Consider the following 18,158-nt stretch of genomic DNA (forward strand, 5'->3'; position numbering starts at 1 on the left):
GCCGCTTGCTTCGCCTGCTTGGTCTGGTAGCGCGGCTTGGGGTACGCAGTCTCCAGATCGACTGGACCTCTGATACCACTTGTAACAGCACCGATCTACAGGGCAGGTGAGAGAGAAGGATCGGCAGGGAGAGGGGATCTGGGAGAAAAGGAAAGGAGGCCGATAAGAGAAGGGCAGCTTCTCGATCTGTTTAATTGCGTGTTCATCGATACCCACTCACACCCAGCCTGAAGACTTTAATACAGCACGGCCGCAGCCAACCCACGCACACCTACTACTCTGCCTCTTCGGGCCCGCCTGTAAGAGTTTCAGCTTCTTGCTCAGCTCCAATCTTCCTATCCTGTGGCCCCAGCTCGTCAGTGCCTTGCGGTGACTGCGGGGTCGCCTCGTCAGACGTGACACCCATGTAGGAGCCAGGGCGGCGGCGAGGAGAACAGGAAGAAGGTAATGACTGGAGCGAAGGTGCCCTCCATTCTGAGAGGGACGTCGGCACTCGGTCGTAGCTTCGGTAGCCGCGGGGGTGCCTCGCACTGGCCTGGAATCGCGCTCGGGCGCGCTGGCGTCACAATGGTGCTAGAGGCTCAATCACCAAAGCCACAACGACAACCCCCAGCACCGTCGGTGCCAACCACCAAAGCCGTGGCAGACCAACTCCCAACACCGCCGACGCCAACTGCTAAGGCCACCAAGGCTCGACCTGCGGATAAGGACGGGGAGTCACAGCCCCCGCCGACTGTCTTGTCCCCGCATTTGAGCACGACGCAGGGCGCGCCACGGGGCAACCTCAAGCTGTGCCTACTCCCGCAGCTCAGGGAATCGATGTGGCAACCCCCCCAGGTGCGCCAGGTGAGCCAAGCACGGGGAACGACCCTGAGCCCCATGTGCCTCAGGCGGAGGACGCCCGGGCCTCTTCGGTCGTGGCGACGACGGGCTCTGGGACGCTGCTGCCCTGCCAAGCTCTCGCCATTGTGAACTGCGGCACCTTTCTCAGGCGTGGGGCCTTGGCTGATGCTCGGTCCATGCTCGATCGGCTCGGGGTGGACTTGCAGGAAGCCGAGGTGCGCCTTGCCAACGAGCACCTGAGGCTCGCGGCAGGGTGGCGTCAGCTCAACACTACCGCTCAAGAAAAACATGCACGGGCTGATGCCGCCATCATGGAGAGCATGGAGGTGGCCGCCTGGGCAAAGGCGGCTCTCGAGAGCTCCCTCGCCGAGGTAGGGGCGGCCACCAAGCGTTGCGAAGAAGCGGAAGCCGGCCTGAAGGCACTTCAAGACAAACGGACCGCGCAGGCGCAGCTGCTCCAGCTGTGGGAAGACAACCTCAAGGCCCGCGAGACGAAGCTCGCGGATCGCGACTCTGGGTTGGCGAAGGTAGCGGCCGAATAGGTCGCGGAGCACGGTCGTCAGGAGGCATTGCAAGGCCAGGTGACCAACGCCCAAGAGGTCCATGCCAAGCACGTCTCTCAGACCAACACGAAGCTTGACGCCAGGGAGAAGAAGATCCAAGCTGACGCCGACGTGAAAGCTGTGCAGGACCACACCACCTTTTCTTCTCTTGAGTTCAGGGCCTGCCAGGCCCTGAGTTCCATATGTAGGGAGAAGTTAGAGGCTCCTCTTGCCGGCCACGGCAATGGCTACGCTGAGCTCTCCTCCAAGCTTGTGGACGAAGTCGAGGAAATGGCCCGGAAGGTGGACGGTATCCTGGAGGAGGAGTGTCGTGACGTCTTCTCCATGGCGGCGACCCATGTCTTTAGCCACCTCCTCCTCCATGATCCTGGCTTCAACTTCGGTGAGGTGATAGGCCCTGTCCCTGAAGGATCTCACGCAGTCCTGGCAAAAGCTGTGGAAGGCCATGTGAGCTTGCTGCTTGAGAGGTTCTCCTGCAGCGGCGACGGGGAACCCGTCGAGACCGTGGTGGGCGACGGCGATGGCGATGACAACCCTTCTTCTGGAAGTTTTCTTTATCATCCTACAATAGACTAACTCTGCCTCACGGAGGCGTCTGACAACGTTTTAATTTGTGAAACACTTGAAGTTTGTAATAACTGTTTATGATCTGCGGGTTTCCTTCCCATGCTCGTTTTCTCTCTTGCTTGCATTTGTGCTCTGCGTCGACAAGGCCCAGCCCCGTGCATACCTCACCCGTCGCTGGAATGTCAGGTCGCGATGCCTAGACAAAGCCAGGAGGTGAGGGGCTTCGTGAACTAGTGAAGACTCGTGAGACGCGATGCTTAGGAGCCCTCATTTAACACGCAAGCAGGTCGGGTGAGGGAAAATTAAACCCTTTAAGAGTCGCGCAAAGGGCGAGTAACCGCGATGCCTACGTGTCCTTTTACTGTGCTATCGATAGAAAAAAAATGAGACGGTAGTACATATAGGAGACAAAAGCACTTGGGAAAGACCTAGCCCAGGGTCTCCACATGACGGGTCGAGACCCTCTTCCCTCGCCGCCGCCTTCTCTCCTCTCCCTCGATTCTCCTTGCACCGCCAACCTCGTTCTGCATCCGCGCCTGCTCCGAGCCCCTTCTCTTCCCCATGCCGCCTGCCTCCTCCTCTGTACCCCTCCTCTTACCATGCCGCCGGCCTCCTCCTCTGCGCGTCTCCTCGTCGGTTGTCGCTCCAATTCATGGACCTCCTTGTCGCGGTTGTAGTGGTCGAACAAGACGAAGAGGAGCTGCAGCATCGGGTCGGTGCAGCGGCCGGCTGCAGGGGCCTCGGTGGAAGAGACCATCGATGGCCGTCGACGGCACGGATGACGACCAGCTGGTCTCAATATCCACGGAGGACGTCGTCCGGGCCTCCCGCCTTGTCAACAATGAGATCTGCGTCCTCGAGGCAAGCCGCACCCTCCCAAACCTAGATCCCCTTGCTTCCGCGGAGCCAAGCAGGAAATCTCATGAGACTTGTTCCCTTGTTTCGTTTGTTAGAGTTTGGGTTTAGGTCTGATTGATTGGCATTTCTATATCACCCCTCGCTGACGACGGCGCATAGGACGAGATGCAGCGAAGGAACCGGGAGAGTGGAGACCCTCAAGGACTTGCATCATGAAGATAGCAGTTAAAAGGTGGCTTTAGTTCTGGGCATGAACCAGTATGGTGGTGTTTGGGAAACTGTTGGTAAAGTCAGTTAGGTAATAGTATTGATCCCTAGGAACTCTCTGTTTCCCTAAGAACGAAGGATACACTCACACGTCTCTATCTTTTCTTAACCAAGCAATTTCCTATTTCAATTTTGGCCATTCCTATCAATGTTGGGATGAAAGCTAGGATTAAAACATAATAAGCAGAAGCAGCAATCTCAGGAAAAGCATATAATTTGCTTTGGGTAAAATAAATGCCTTGTCATTTAATTGTGTTGTTTTCCCCAACATGTGGATTCCAAATTTTTTTTGTCAACTCAGCGGAACAACAGATGTGTGCCTATGCAGTTTGTTAACTTGCAAGAAAGGGTCAGCTCTTCTGAACATATGCCTCATGGTAGAAATGGCTAAGAACATAATCAACTTTGTGCTTACATGAAGGTGAAGATATTTCATGTTAAGAATGGCCCGATGAGAGCTTTGTTGTATCTGACCATAGTGAAGTAAACAGAGTCGTATAAATTAGAAAATGCAGTCATTAAAGAGAGGGCCAGAATTTAGAAACATAATTAGCTTCATAGGCCAATCCTCTTGGTGGTTCAATTTTTAATCATTTGATCTCCTTTTCTGTGGCATCTCTTTGTCTTGTAGGACCTAACGGTGCTGAAAACATACCTACCGATGGAGAGAAGGGCTCAAGAGGGACCGCTGAGCATAATGATTCCATAACTAGGCTAAAACAAGCATCAGCAACTAATGTTTCAGCGGTTGCCACAAAGGCTAAGTCGCTGATCAGGAGGAAGATCAATTTTTGTGCCTCCTTGCATGTGCTACAATGATCGTTCTCACATTTAGAAATTGGATTTAGTCTTTGGTTCATGTTGAGGTATCACACTTATTCCTCTTGACCCTCTTAATTCTTTTCTATGTGTTTTACAGTTGGTTATCTGTTGTTATTTGAGTATATACTTGCTACTATGTATGCTTCACACGTCATGTGTTTGTTTTTATTCAGACTGTGGTTATGATTGTGGTCTGATTGCTCAATCTATTCTGCTGCTTGTGGTTCGTGGTTCACAATGATCTGTTATTCGCCCTTGTGTTTTCTTTATGGATGCCACACCTTCTTAGTCAATGCGACTGGCCACACATCAATCAAGTCTTTTGTAGACCATTGTGTAGTTTACATCCCCTGAAAAATTGCATACATACATGTTGAAGCCTGCTTTGATGCTTGCAAATAAACCAAGGGAACCACAGCCCCATGGGTGATGCTTTGGGCGAGATAGATATACAGAATTGTTTCTTGTGGCGTAAATCATTAGAGAGGAGCCTTGGGGAGAGTCAAAGCTCCAATTTGGACTGCTTGGTTCCATCAAATACCTACCATTATTGTGATAAGCATGTTCTACTTTATGCTAATTTTTTTCTTAATTCCTGTGTGCTTAAGATATTTTGGTCTCAATTAAACCACCCATTTTGGAGTTGAAACATCATGGTGATTTAGGTGTTCTTTTAAGACTTGGGTCAGCAACTTCAGGTTCAGTTATTATTGTTGTCTTATGCAGTATGCCATTTTTCGCCTTGACAAATTTTTGTTTGGACATAATAGGTTTATATCGCTGCTATTTGATGAATACTTTTTTTCAAACCAAGCACCCAAGTAGCTGGCAAATCCAGTTCAACAAAGTAGGAGGGCAATAAAGATTTTTCTTTTAATGTTCTGCGGCAAGACACTTTAGTAGTTTAACATGTGCTTGATGCTTCCTGATAATATATGTATGTTGTTAGAAGGAGCTAATCTATTTTCCTAACTACTTTAGTGGCTACATTCTCAAAAACATCATTATTTTCATTTGATGATGGTTCAGAAATATGCATTGATTACTTCCATTCGTTCTTTTACATCACCGATTTTACATGCTTATTAGTAGAGTAGGAAGAATTGCAAGATTTTGTATGATAGTTTTGAATTCTTCTCAAACTGTACGCATCATATGCTAAAGCAAATACTTGTTGTATTATTTTGTAGGAGTTTGGATTATTGTGAGGACAACTTTTTGGAGTTTGGTTTACCCTGAGTAATTGTTGTAGGAGTTGGGAGTGCTCTATATGCTCTGCGATGACTGCTTGCACTACAGGAGCCTCCCGACGAAGGTCATCTTTCTCACTTTTCTCCCCCTCCAGCCCCTCCCTCTAAATCCCATTGTAACTTTCATGTGAAAGAGACTAGATCATGCATAAGAAAGGGCAGATTAGCATTTCATTGGTGTGTGTGCATCGGCAGTGAGCTTTTGTGCTACTTTTATTTCAGAGTGATGACCAGTACTACTAATTGGCAGATACTCTATTTTATTTTGTGTTGCACTTAGCTCAAATTATTATATTTTCTTTAGATGTCGGGTGAAAAGAGGTACCAATAGAATATATACCAGATACTGATTATCTGCGAAAAATTCTTAGCATGTGGTCATCTAAACGTATTTGTTTTTCTAAGCCGCACAAACCAGGTTCAAAGAGTTGTAAGAAAGGAGAACTACGTGAAATCATGTACCAACTACTAACGCCTACCAACAATCAGGTCGGTTCAGAGCCAGTCGCAGAAAATAACCAACGGAATTATGCTCATACCGCGAATGGGAAGTGCAACTTTTAACCAAGATGGCTTCTAGATCAATGTAAAATAATAGATATAGCTGACACTTGCAGCACCATCTCCTTCCCGGTGAGATCGGTGAAGTGGTTGAGGCCGAGGGGATACGTGTAGACCCTGGTTTCGACCGCGGTCTTGTGTCGATCGACGAGGCAAAAATGGAATTTTCTCAAAAGAAAAAGGGGATAGGTAGATTTAGTGTGCAAGTATAACTAGGATAGATAGATAGATAGATAGATAACGTGTACTACCTCTGATTGGCTTTTGTTGAACGGATTCTGACTGTTGTCTTGCACTAAACTGAACAAGTGCCCATGCAGTTTTACAATCTGAACATTCATTTCATTAAACAAGAAAAGCTAGGTTGGTCATCAATGAAGCATTTATGGATCCATTTGATGATGAATCCTATCCCATCCCATCTTGAATACCCCTCTCTGCATTTCAAAGGTACTAGCTAGCATTACCCTATTTGTGTTTGTCGATCAAGTTTTCAGATCAATAGCTATTATTTTTTTTCTAAATGTTTTATATATGATAACTTTTGTACATACTGGTGTCCATATAAGTCAGCTATGTAGTCTTGATATTTCATATGTACCTTCAATTTTTTTGCCTCAAGTAATGAGATTAAAATAAGTTTTATGTTGTACAGCAAATATCTTGAGAGTGACCACTCCAAAACTTTATGTTGGTAGGTACATATTTGATAGCATACTGTAGTCAAGGTATAGTCTGTACTGTCATTTCTTTTTGTGGTTAAAATATATGACAGTTCAGTTGTCCAAGAAAATTTTAAGAGGTTACTTCAGTACTTTGGGTCGTTAGTTTGGAGAAAACATTTAGGCTTTCCCTTCTGCTGCTATTCATGAGGATGTCCCTTTTTCTGTATATTCTTGTGTTAATTAAGAAAAGGTTAACCACATTATTTGGAGCTTTACCTCAGCTCTTATGTTTGCAAATTGATTTGTTGAACTTTTGGTGCAAGGAGATCAACTACCTCTTGCCTGCATTGCCTGTTAGAACGTTTTGGTCAAGAAATATGTAATATAAGAGATATTCTCCACTTTAGTTTGACTTCTTGACAAATGAAATAAAAGTGAAGTCTTATTGGAAATACACCTGATCCATTATACTCCCTCTGTTCCAAATTACTCGTCGTGGTTTTAGTCCAAATTTGAACTAAAACCATGACGAGTAATTTGGAACGGAGGGAGTATATGGCAATGTCAGTTCTAAGATTAGTTCTTAACTGCTTATGGCTTGTTACCGAGTACTTCTACTTAATATTTCTTATTATTTGTTGTCAAATATACCTAAGGGCACCATCATGTTTATTTTTGTTAATAATCACTGACTTGACATTAGAGCTTTGTCGTCTCAGTTTTGATTTTTCCAAATGGATTTGCTTATCAAATGGTTGTCTCTCGGGTAATGCGTGCACTTAATTCAAGGAAAAGATATGAATGGGTATGCAGGAAGGGGAGTGCGTTCCGCTGCTGTATGAGAAAAAGTGCACGCAACTGAGGACCTAGGATGCCAACGGTGCAGAGCCGTTCACCATCGAGAGGACCAGGGCTACCATCAGGAATCTCCGGACCAAGCTCAACATCACCGTCGCCTTTGTCAAAGACGTGTCCCGGAGGGTAGTTGTCATCTGCGACTCCTCCAAATGTACGTGTATTTATTATAGGCTGCTCGATCGCCCTCCCCCTCTCAAGAACCCTGATGATGCAGGTGTTTGATCGATGTTTCTTGTTGCTGTGTTGTATGTATAGGCTGGCAAGGATGTGGCGAGTCATTGGCGACGTGCACCGGGTGATGAAGCGCATAGTGGATGAGGTGAGCGAGCTTCTCCCATAGTCACCACACGGTCGGAGGCATCAGAGGCACACCACCGCCGTTGGGGCCTACACATGCGCAATTTCTATTGTTGTATCTTATTAGTTGCCATGCAGCAAGATGCTTCTGTCGATGGTATTATAATTGTTGTGTGTTGTCTGTGATGGAATATTATTTTCTTTCTCACGTGATGTATAAATATAATAAGTTTATCAAGAATTTCGTATCCAGATCCAAAAAGGAAACTGAAAGGGTCGTTCCCTGGTGCCAGCCTATTCTCTGAATGTGTTGCATTTGCACTGCTGTCTTATTATTCCAGTCATCAAGTTGCATGTACAACTACTTTCATATTCCTCTACTTTGAGTCTGATCCAATAACAATACTTAGTCCAGATAAGAAAGCGAAAGGGCCACATCCTACCTAGCACCGCCCCAGCTTCCTCTGAGGCGGCGCACCATGGGTGCGCCCCAACCACTAGTGTTAGCTCTATGTAGCGCCGGTGGTCCATTGCCCTCAGGGCACACCTCGCGAGACCTCCCGACAATCCACTCCTGAGGGGAACCTGTACACAATAGTTTTGCTGAACGACACGCTCGCAAGCTTGCGCATGGGCATTACGCGAGGAGACCAGACACTAGGGACCCTGTGGGGTGACATGCATGGGAGAAGGCCCGCGAGCCATAGCCCGGTACCCTGGGTTTCTCAGTGCTGATGGGACTGACCCAAGCGCAGGCACTGTGTCCAGCCCCCGCTCACGTGAAGCACATGAGGGAGCTGCGAGCGCATGCCACAGGAGAGGGTAAGTTCCATGGGGCACCATAAGTTGACTATCCACTAGCATGGAGCATGGGGATTCCACTTGGCTGTGGGCATGATCATAGATCGATCGTTTCGCCAATGCGGGGCATGGGGCTTCCACTTGGGTGTGGGAAGGAGCTGTAGCGCCCAAGATGTGGTTCTATCCCAATCACATGCTGAATTCATGATTGGGGCACAACCGTATTTTGAGCGCATAGCAAGGTGAATATCATTAAAACATACCATGTACTGAATAGATGAGAATACAAGATAAAGGCTTACACTCGCCACAAGCTACAACATTCATACAACAATACATCAATACATAGCAGTCATCATACAGAAGAGCAAGATCCGACTATGGATGAAATCAAACGAAAAAGAAGAACGACATCCACCCTGCTAACCCCAGGTTCCCCCGACCCGGAACCTATCCCTTGATCGAAGAAGAAGAAGAAAAACTCCAAAAGCAAGCAAGCATCGCTCTCACGTCATGACATCGCATAACCTGCACCTGCAACTATTGTTGTAGTAAATTGTGAGCCACAAGGACTCAGCAATCCCATTACCATGGGTATCAAGACTAGCAAAGCTTAATGTGTATGGAATGGATAAGTGGCGAGGTTGCAGCAAGCGACTAAGCAATGTATGGTGGCTAACTTACGAGTACATGAATAAGATGAGGAACTATGCAACGGTCGCAAACTAGTAATGATCAAGAAGTGATCCTGAACTACTTATATTCAAACATAATCCAACTGTGTTCTCTTCCCAAACGCACCTGAAAAGAGACAGTCATGGTTACGCACGCGGTTGGTGTATTTTAATTAAAATCTGGTGTCAAGTTCTCTATAACCGGACGTTAAAAACTCTCATCTGTCACATAACCACGGGCACGGCTCTCGAAAGTTTAAACCCTGCAGGGGTGTCCCAACTTAGCCCATGACAAGCTCATAATGCACGGAGATAATCCTTCATCGCGAGACCCTCCGATCAGACTCGGAATCCCGGTGCACAAGACATTTTGACAATGGTAAAACAAAACCAGCAAGACCACCCGGTGCGTCGATACCCCGATAGGATCCGCACGTATCTCGTTCTCAGGGCAACACCGTCTATGCAAACTAGACGATAGCCAAATACCTCGAGTTGCCCCGAGGCTGCACCGCCGACTGCTAGGTAGGTGGACCAACACTCATGTGGAGCACTGGCGTGGGGGTTGATTAAGGGACCTCGGGGGGCGGCAAGTCCCTATGCAAGTTTTAGTTGTTATTAGGAAAATGGTAAAACCAATGTTGGGCCTTGCTGGAAAAGTTTTATTCAAAGCGAACTGTCAAGATGGGCCCATAAACCCTCACCGTGTTAGGGACGCAAAATCAAGGAACATAACACCGATATGACGGAAACTAAGGCGGCAAGAGTGGAACAAAACACCAGGCAGAAGGCCGAGCCTTCCACCCTTTACCAAGTATATAGATGCGTTAATTAAATAAGAGATATTGTGATACCCCATGATATCCATGTCCCAACATGGAACGACCTACAACTAGCAATGCTATAATAGGGCCGAGCAAAGCGGTAACATAGCCAAACAACGGTTTGCTAGGAAGGGTGAAAAGGTTAGAGGCTATCATGGCAATTTGGGAGGCTTGATAAACAAGTGGTAGGTAGCGCGACATAGCGATAGCATCGAGACAACTAGCATAACACAGATAATAGTGAGACCCAAGGTGACGATCATCTTGCCTGAAATCCCGCTAGAAAGAAGACCGAATCCATGAAGTAGACGAACCAACATAGTCAAACGAACCCTCACAATCGCAACGTAACCGAAACTATCAAGGAGAAGCGCAACCGGAAAGAAGCAAACATCATGGTAAAGCAACAAGCATAAACATGGCATGATGTAGAAGGAAATATGATGCATGTCTGGTTTAATGAGTCATGGCATGGCAAAGTGCAACAAACAACACTACAAATTAAGTGGAGCTCAATATGCAACGAGTTGCATACTGACGAAACATCACATTCATTTATTTAATTCACTCTCGTTTATGTACTCAACCATATTAAATGTTGTTAAACATAGCAAGAGGTGAAGCATAAGTAAACTAACTATTAAGGCAAGTTAAATAAGGTCGGAAACAACAAACAACAATTTCGGAAAATCCTCATGTCCATATTTCGAATTTGGTACTGTTCTGCCCTAAACCATATTTTAATGTTGTTAAACAGGAAATAAAGTGCACCAAGTTAATATGTTTATTTTTCTACCCCATTTACATATAAAGTTTATTTAATTCGGAGCTACGGTTATTTAGTTATGAAATAAATCATTTTAACATGTTATTTATGCAAAATAAATGCAAACAACATTTTAAACATAGATGAAAGTGGCATATTATGAAACTAGATGAAATTCTAAACATTTTACATATATAAATTATTTTAATCTGATGCGCCATTTGTGAGTTATTAAATGCATGATCTAGAGGGACTTTTCTGTAAAACATGCGCTCTCTGGAAAATTAGACAAATTCGCAGGACTGGGAAAAACATTATGCGGGCCGCATCTGAACAGGAAACCCAACAAAGGAAAGGCCAGGGGTTGCTCACCCTGGGCCTTGGGGACCTGGCGATGCTGGGCCTTGGTCAACAGGCGAAGGGGAGGCGACCCAAGTGCATGGAGTGGTCGCGGTCAACGCTCGGGATGAGCAAGACAGGGGTTGCGGGTGTGGCCCTCTGCTCGACAGGGAGTAGAAGTAGAGCAGCGGCGTCGGGGATCTCCGGCGCGACAGCGAAGGACGGGGGGACGAGAAACCCGGCGCGATGGAGGTCGAGGAGGGGTCTCCCAGCAGCGAGCTACTCCACCAATGGCTTCCTGTACGAATGAGAAAAGGAGGAGGTTCAGAGAGGGAGAAACAGCAGACAGGGAGGTAGGGCAACGTGGCGGCGAGGCGCGGTTCACCCGAGGGGCTTGCCGACAGCGACGGGCCAGGGCGCCGCTGGCTTGGCGCGGGACTTGGCAAGGTGGCGATGGACTGACTTGGGGCTCTGGCGGGAGGGACTTGAGGCGCAGGGGGCTGGCCTGGAAGTGCTGGGTGATGCAAGGAGCAGCAGCAGGCAAGGGTGGCTCCGGGAACTTGACGGGGCGATGGAGCCGCAAGTGAGGTCCGAGACGAGGCATGCGCTAGATCCGGGGTGGAGGGACTCATTCTCGGTGGCGGCGGAGCTTGAGGAGGCTGTCGGCCATGGCGGTTCCCTATGGGAGAGAGATGTAAGGAAGAGAGAGAAGCACGGGGAGGAAGGGAGACATGGGAGGAGATGAGCGGGACGAGGCCAGTCCTGGTCGAAGCAGGGGACTTGGAGCGGCTACGGCAATGGGGACCTGCCAAATCCGACGAGGAATCGAACGAGGAGGTCGGGGATGGGGTGTCAGGGCTGGATCATGTGCAGAGGAGGTCACAGGTGAGGCGGAGGAAGGCGGGGCACGGTCGAGGTGGCTGGGTTCGCCGGCGGCAACGGCGCCATGGAGAGAGGGGCAGACGGGAGGAGATCCCTCCCGGGTGGGGGGTAGCAGGGATCTCTTGGTGGCTCCCATCGAAGGAGCTCGGGCTCGAGTGCTGGTTGGATGGCTGCGCAGATCGAGGGAGGAGGTTGTGGGTGCTGGTTGGAGGAAGGATCCTGAGGGGGGTTTGGTGGAGTGGCGGCGGTTGGGAGGATGGGACATCTCCCTAACTTTTAGGGTTTGTCTCTTATATAGCATGTGGATTAGCTTAGGGGCTATCTGGACCCTCCGATTAGATCGGACGGTCGAGAATAAATAGGCTTGGGAGTCCAAATAAGAAATCGAATATAATTTATGGATGTTTGGTGATGATCTGAACCCATCGGTCAAGACTGAGCGGTTCAGGTTCGGGATAGTTTCGGACGCACACGCGAGGGGTCAATGAAATGTGTAGAGAGGCTGGACATATAGACGAGAGGTGAAATCAAAGACAACAGGGTCTGACAAAAGGTCACAGAGAAGCCAAGAGAGAAGAGAACGGTCTGGCAGAGGCAAGGAAGAAGCGACAACCACGAACGGATGCAAGTTTTCAAAACATGACGGGAACGGAGTACCAATGCAATGCAAATAATGACATGATGGATGCAACAAATAAATAAAACACACAGCAACAATGAAATAACTCGAAGGCTTCTGGAGCGTCGGTCTCGGGTCGTCACAGCACTCCTCCCCTTACAAGAGATCTCATCCCAAGATCTAAGGATGGCACCGGAGAGAAGCGGAAGAGCAAGAGGTAAAACAAAGTTGCTTCTTCGACAAACGAGTGAAACCACGAACCTTGAGAGGTTGAACAACTTGAAAGAAAGAATATAGCGGAGACGAACAAGATTGCAAATAATCTGTTGGACAAGAGGAACAAGGAATATGATGAGAACCAAGAGCTTAGGGGACAAGATAGATTTTGAAGCCACTCCGGTTAAAATTAGCTGGACAAGGAATAAGAATAAAAGAATTCGGGCAGCACTCCGGTTGAACATGGAAGGAATGGAATATGAACTTGGAAAAATGAAAGCACTTGGATGATACTCCGGTTAAAAGGGGAATGATAGACACAACACTTTGATTAAATGGATAAGCAATGAAAGAACATGATCTTGACAAAACAAGATGATGGGTCGAAGAGAGCAACATCACAATGCCTCCGGAAGAAATGAAAGAATGAAATGGAATGAACGGGGGGAAACAAGATCTTGAAAGAGCACACTTACAAGAAATGCTAGAACGGACTTGTTGGATTATCAACAACAAAAGTATAAGCTTGTTGTGGGATTATGGAAAACATCTCAAAATTATGAGCTGACAATCTGTCACTCACGGGAAAAAATATTTGATTGAGAGCTAGAAAAGATAGAAAGCTTCTTCCACCGAGGTGATAAGGAGAAAACTTGGATCATAGATAATCACCACAAAGAGCAACATTCCTTAGGGAAGGCTGTAGGTGAAATATCACCCAAGATTACTCGAACAAAGAGATTGATGGATTTAAAATATCTCACTCTTGCTAATTTTGAATCATGAAGCACGAACGGAAATTGTCAAGAATGACATATCACCATCTCAAAAGATAAGGTACAAAGAATTGCACTTCGAAATGCAAGAAGAAGAATACTTGGACTCCTCAAAACTAAACATGTGTTGAGCACCATGTTTAATTTTGAGTATAGCTTGGCAGATCATAACTTCGAGAGAAATCTTGAAGAACAATTGAAGAATGAAAGGAATCCTTGACGAACCATCATGTAGAGCCTCCATGAAGAACTCCGGTAATAAAAGGATGATAGAAAGAAAGAGAAGTTAAAAAAACAAGGTGAAGCCTTGCACTGATTTAGATGGAGCATCGTGACTAGATAACCGAGAAAAGTTGGAACTCCGGAAGAGAAAGATGAACAACTTGAAACTGAGAATTGATATCATGAACGAACTCCGGAAGAAAATAATTAATCACTTGGATGAATCAAGAATGAGAAATATGTTATGTGTATCCTTCACCAATTTAAGTTGATGACAAGCAATGGATTCGGCATCCTAATGATCTTCTAAGGTAGTTTCATGAGCTAACTGAAGAGTGTTTAGTTCTTTAGTTAGACGCTCAATCTCCTTCTTATCATCGTCTTTTGTTTTATCTTGATTAGCATGATTAATAGCAAGTTTACCATGGTTTTCATCAATAGAGTTGTCAACAAGTAAATCATCATCACCTAGCAAATCATCTTCATCACTATTGAAATCAACATACTCGGGGTGTGATACCTTTGGACCTTTAGCCATGAAGCATCTTCCAATCCCTTCATTTGGTGAATCAAATATGTCGTAGGAGTTAGATGACACAAGTGCAAGACCGGCAACACCTTCATCTTGAGTATATTCAGAGTCGGAGTGATAGCTTCTCTCGGAGTGGTTGACGGAGTCGGACCGGATACCCATTCACCAACATGAGCTTGATGTCTTCGTCTTGTGTAGCTCTTTGATGACTTGTCCTTCGTTTTCGAATCCTTGCTTCTGTGAGAGGATCTTTGTTAATAACGATCATCTCTACTCCTTCTTTCTCTTGGTGGTGATTCTTCTCTTTAGCTTCTCCTTTTAGGTGAGTCTTATCTTCTTTTGTAGGGAGCCATACACTCACTTGAGTAGTGTCCGAGTCTTCCACAATTGTAGCAATTACAATCACGACTTGAAGATCTTTTGTCATTGTAGGACCTTGACTTGGAACTTCTTTCTTTGCTTCTACTCTTGTAGAACTTGTTGAAGTTCTTCACCATTAGGCTCAATTCCTCGTTGAATACTCGTTTCTCACTTGATGATGTAGGAGCATCACATGAAACTTTGTAAGCACCACTAGACTTGTTGTGAAGCTCTTCTTTATCCTTGAGTGACATCTCATGAGCAACAATTCTACCAATGACTTCCGTTTGCTTGAGATCTTTGTAATTGCGCATCATTTGGATCAATGTGCACATGGTATCATATTTTCCATCCAAGGCTCTTAGGATCTTCTTGATTATGAATCTGTCGGTCATTTCTTCACTTCCTAAGCCGGCAATCTCATTTGTGATGAGAGCAAGCCTAGAGTACATTTCAGCGACACCTTCACCATCCTTCACTTTTAACTTGTCAAGCTAACTTTGAAGCACATCCAATTTGGATTCCTTGACAGAGTCAGTACCTTTGTGCATATCAATAAAAGTATCCCAAATTTCCTCTGCATTCTCAAGACGGCTGATTTTGTTGAATTCTTCGGGGCATAATCCGTTGAAGAGGATATCGCAAGCTTGAGCATTGTATTGCAACATCTTCAATTCTTCCGTGGTTGCTTCACAATTCGGTTCCCTTCCGTCGAAGAATTCACCTTGCAAGTCAATATACACAATAGCCCAAACGGCAGGATTATGTCCAATAATATGCATTTTCATCTTATGCTTCCAACTAGCAAAATTAGTGCCATCAAAGTAAGGACCTCTACGATGGTAATTTTCCTCACTAGACGCCATACCCTCCTAGGTTGTGAAACCAAGGCTATGATCACCAAAGCTACGGAAATCAAGGAAAATGGAGACCAAAGCTTTGATGCCACTTGTAGGATCGAAAGTAGGTCTAGAGGGGGTGATTAGACTACTTAACCAAATAAAAATCTAGCATTTTCCCAATTTTAAGTCTTGGCAGATTTTAACAACTTAGCACAAGTCAAGCAATCAACCTACACATGCAATTCTAAGAGTATAGCAGCGGAATGTAAAACATTGCATATGAAGGTAAAGGGAGGGGTTTGGAGTGGCAAACGCAATGTAGACACGGAGAATTTTGGCGTGGTTCCGATAGGTGGTGCTATCGTACATCCACGTTGATGGAGACTTCAACCCACGAAGGGTAATGGTTGCGCGAGTCCACGGAGGGCTCCACCCATGAAGGGACCACGAAGAAGCAACCTTGTCTATCCCACCATGGCCATTTCCCATGAAGGACTTGCCGCACTTGGGTAGATCTTCACGAAGTAGGTGATCTACTTGCCCTTACAAACTCCTTGGTTCAACTCCACAATCTTGATGGAGGCTCCCAAGTGACACCTAACCAATCTAGGAGAAAACACTCTCCAAAAGTTAATAGATGGTGTGTTGATGATGAACTCCTTGCTCTTGTGCTTCAAATTATAGTCTTCCCAACACTCAACTCTCTCTCATAGATTTGGCTATGGTGGAAAGATGATTTGAGTGGAAAGCAACTTGGGGAAAACTAGAGATCAAGATTCTTGTGGTTGGATGGGAATGTCTTGGTCTCAACACATGAGTAGGTGGTTATTTCTCAGAAAATGAATGCTAGAACTGTAGGCACGTTCTGATGGCTCTCTCACTTATGAAGAGGAGGGTGGAGGGGTATATATAGCCTCCACACAAAATCTAACCGTTACACACAAAAGAGCCAACTCGGTCAGACCGAATATGTGAACTCAGTGAGACCAATTCAGTTCAAAATGTGAACGTTAGGGTTTTTGGTGATCCGACATGATCAAATCGGTGGGGCCGATGAGCTAGGGTTAGGGCAAAACTTGATCTCGGTTTGACCGATTACTTCAACTCGGTGAGACCGATTTTAGTAACAAGAAAACAGAGAGTTGGTCAGGAAAACTCGGTGGGACCGATCGCTCCTTTCGATGATACTGAAACGTTATGAGAGAGAAATAGAGAGTTTGCATTGCAAACTTGGTGGGATCGATCGATCATTTCGGTGAGACCGAAACGTTATGAAGGGAAACAGAGAGTTTGCAATGCCATCTCGATGAGATCGAACTAATTATGGTTTCTGGCTATGGCTATGTGAAGTGAACTCGGTGGCGCCGGATGAATCAAATTGGTGGGGCCAAGTTTGACTTTAGGTTTAGGACATATTTGGATTTGAGAAGATGGTTGAGGGCTTTGGAGCATATCACTAAGCATTTTGAGCAAGTAGACCATTAAGCAAGACCTCATCCCCTTTTAATAGTATTGGCTTTCCTATGGACTCAATGTGATCTTGGATCACTAAAATAGAAATGAAGAGTCTTGAGCTTTTGCCAATATTTGTCCTTAGCATTTTGAGGGGTCCACATCTCTAGTCCATGCCATGCCAATCATTGAACTTTCTGAAATAATCATCCTGAAAGGATATTAGTTCAACGAGTTATATGTTGTTATGAATTACCAAAACCACCAAGGGATTAGTTTCACTTTCACATATGCATATCATTTTCATGGTATACGCATCAGTAGGAGGTACGGGAATAGAAGCAAGACCAACTATTTCATCCTTACTAGGAAATTCTTTATCATGAGATTGTCTACAGTATTTGGATAAATTAAACTCATGAGATACATCACCAAAGTTAATGCTGACAGTTTCCTTATTGCAGTGAATCTTAGCATTAACTGTATTTAAGAAAGTCTACCAAATATAATGGGAAAAAAATCATCTTGTGGAGAACCAAGAACTAGAAAATCGATAGGGTATTTTTATCTTTCCACACAAGACTTCAACATCTCTAACAATCCCAAGCGGTGAAATAGTATCTCTATTCGCAAGCTTAATAGTAACATCAATGTCCTCTATCTCAGCAGGTGCAATATCATTCATAATCTCTTGATATAAGGTAAACCGAATAGCACTCATACTAGCACCCAAATCACATAAACCATGGTAACAATGGTCTCTTATTTTAATTGAGACAACAGGCATGCCAACAACGGGCTTATTCTTATCTTTAGTATGGGGCTTAGCAATTCTAGTAGCTTCATCACAAAAGTAAATAACAAGCCCATCAATATTATCGACCAAGAGATCTTTAACCATATCAACATTAGGTTCAACTTTATTTGTTCAGAGGGACTAGGTGTTCTAATATTACTTTTATTAACCAGAATTGAGACTTTAGCATGTTCCTTAGTCCTAACAAGAAAAGGAGGTTTCTCGATATAAGTAGTAGGCACAACTGGATCAACATTGTAAATGATAGTTTCATCTTTAACTATAACAGGTTCTCAATCTTTTCTTTAATAGGGGGTGATATTTAAACCACTTCTTCTTAGGGAGATCAACATTAGTAGCAAATTATTTGCAAAAAGAGGCTACTATTTAAGAGTAAAGTCTGCATTGAGTACTAAACTTATCAAAAGCATCAGTTTCCATAAAAGATTTAACACAATCAAACTCAAGTTTTATACCTGACTCTTTACCTTTGTCGAGTTCCCAAT

At 45.3% G+C, this 18,158-nt stretch overlaps 1 long non-coding RNA gene across 4 annotated transcripts; it reads left to right on the top strand.

The window, feature by feature from the left end:
• Positions 1-2,407: 2,407 nt before the first annotated feature.
• LOC123188477 (uncharacterized) lies at positions 2,408-7,813 on the top strand. Of its 4 annotated transcripts, none has more exons than XR_006494698.1 (4): positions 2,408-3,964; positions 5,111-6,181; positions 7,210-7,405; positions 7,510-7,813. It is a non-coding gene; the product is annotated as an uncharacterized lncRNA (long non-coding RNA). The 4 variants fall into 4 exon arrangements; XR_006494697.1 differs by having other exon boundaries at positions 2,408-3,129; positions 3,730-3,964; positions 5,111-7,405; XR_006494699.1 differs by having other exon boundaries at positions 2,408-3,063; positions 3,730-3,964; positions 5,111-7,405.
• The last annotated feature ends 10,345 nt before the right edge of the window (positions 7,814-18,158 follow it).

The sequence above is a fragment of the Triticum aestivum genome, chromosome 2A, assembly GCF_018294505.1.
Source record: "Triticum aestivum cultivar Chinese Spring chromosome 2A, IWGSC CS RefSeq v2.1, whole genome shotgun sequence".
NCBI classification, from domain to species: Eukaryota; Viridiplantae; Streptophyta; class Magnoliopsida; order Poales; family Poaceae; genus Triticum; species Triticum aestivum.